This window comes from Cupressus sempervirens, chromosome 5 (genome assembly GCF_028749045.1).
Source record: "Cupressus sempervirens isolate cs-2001-9-10 chromosome 5, ASM2874904v1, whole genome shotgun sequence".
Lineage (NCBI taxonomy): Eukaryota > Viridiplantae > Streptophyta > Pinopsida > Cupressales > Cupressaceae > Cupressus > Cupressus sempervirens.
In genome coordinates, this window is record NC_143122.1 from 10503817 (window position 1) to 10506121 (window position 2305).

The 2305-nt window shown below is 34.4% G+C and overlaps 1 pseudogene; it reads right to left on the reverse strand.

The window, feature by feature from the left end:
* Positions 1-1388: 1388 nt before the first annotated feature.
* Positions 1389-2062, reverse strand: LOC149554343 (glucan endo-1,3-beta-glucosidase 11 pseudogene; annotated as a pseudogene).
* Between the last annotated feature and the right edge of the window lie 243 nt (positions 2063-2305).

Consider the following 2305-nt stretch of genomic DNA (forward strand, 5'->3'; position numbering starts at 1 on the left):
GGTTTTTAGGGTGGAAAGAACTATATAATGAAGAGGAAACTTGAAAACTTGAATTTTGAAATGCTGAAATGAAAGCTATCAAGTATCAAACACCCATGCTAGAGTTACAACACAATGTGAAGTTGATTTTAGATATAAACAACAACAACAAAAAGCATGTCATAAATCATTCCCCAATTGTTTTGATTGTGGAGAGTTGCAGGCAAAAGAGGGTGGAGAGATCTAAATGAGGGTGAAGAGCTCTGATGTTGGTGGAGATTGCATTTGTGTGCACTTTTGATTGCTACATTTCATTGTCATGCCCTTATGATCTCTTAATTTTTTTGTCATGCCCTCGGTGGAGATAAGTGCAGATCTACAATTTTTTTGTCATTCCCTTGTGATCTCTACATTTTTTTCTCATTCCCTAGTGATTTGTATGCCCTTTCTCTGTAATTTCATTATCATGTCATACACTTATGATCTATGTTCCCTTTGTATAATAATATTTGGGGTCAAATTGTGATGGCAATTTGTGATGGCAGTGTAATTTGTGGTTTATTCAAGCCCAAATGTAATAGTACTCTATGATTTTCTTCAAGGGTAGAAGAGGCACCTATGTAAATGTTCTTTTCTTTTCCTTATTGTCACAACACACTCTTCCCATACCCAAATAAAGGGATTCTTGTATTTCCACCTGGCTCTTTTAGTAGATATATAATTGCTTTGGTTAATAGAAATTAGACTAATTAAATGAATAATTCAATAATTTTAAGGTTGTGATAGTTACAAATTGAAATGATGGATGATGGTTACATAACTACCATCCTCATCTTGTAGGAGTTCTTCCTAATACCATCCCAACATGAGTTTTGGGCTAGAGACTTCTTAAAATGGTTATGATACAAGAGGGGATAGCACTTAAAAAGGGGAGAATGGTTGCAAGTTGGATGATCAAAGGCATATCTGGAAAATATTAGAAATCATTGGAATAACCAGGTGCTTCTTGAATTGAATAGTTTGTAGTTTTAATCTTGTGTCTCATATAAAATATCATTGCTCATGCTATTCAGAATGTTGTGATAATTGTTTTCAACAAATAGTAACTCCTTGTGTACCCAACTATTTGATTGGTTAATCTAGACAAAAATAGAAAAACAAATAATTCCGTAGCTTTCTAGGTTTTCTTGTGAAATTTATGGTGATTTGGGTTGGGTTCTATTTGGATTTGGGTTTAAACATGTTGAAATTTTTTCTATGGATGTTTGTTTTGTATTGAAGAATTTTAGGAATGGAGCATTTTGATGGTGCCTTGGCTTATGTTCAGCTCCTCTAAAAAATTTCAGTCATCTTGGTGTGTTTGAAGAGTATATAGCAGGGCGTCTTTGTTTGTGAACATGTATTGGCCTTCAGTTAGGCTTGAACAACACATAGTCCAATGAAATCTTCCTCGGGTTGTCCTTGTAGGCAAAGAATGGATAGGCATTCAGCCAAAATGGGGAACCAATTAATGCCAACAATTCCAAGTGTGGTGTTATAAGGCTTGTCAAGTCCTCTTTGAAAGCACCAGCAGATGGTGGGTAACTATTGCCGAGAACACCAATAGAATGGGTGGTGGATACTTTTATAGAAGCATCCAACCTGAGGCTAAAAAGTGTCAAATGTATGGCTGACATTGTTGGCACCAGATTAGCACTAAGTTGTGCATTAGAACTAGTGTAGACTTTGTTGCCATAGAAATACCAACAATCTTTGTATCTGGTAAATATGGAGAAAAATTCTAATTCAACCATGCCAACACCCCTTGTGTTGTAATCAACCTTCCTATGTTCTCATTTCAAATGCCCACCCATAGTTGTATGTCCTTCTTGCTGAATGCTTTAAGAATTTATCGGTTTTAGTCATACAGTTTCATTTTTTTCATCTTGTTTCCCTACAATAATTTTGTTAGTTATGCTAGTGAAGGTATGTTGTCTACCAGTTGCTCATAGTTTATGACTATTTTGATGTTGCCCCCTATTGATAAACTCCCTATTTTGGAACATGAGAGAAACAAGGCATAGTTGAAAAATATGAATCCCATAGTGCAATGAATAAATGTTTAAATAGGTGGAATGGTAGCCTTGATAGTTGGGTACTAATTTGTAATTACAATCTCTGTAGTCCTTGTTATTATGGATACATTTCCACTAATTTCTAGTATAAAATAAGACTTCATATACAATGTTTTACTATCCTAATATATGTTGAAACTTCATATTTGTTTATAAACTAAACTAGTACATCCATTATTCTATGAAGTGTGTTGAGTATAAATGAACACATT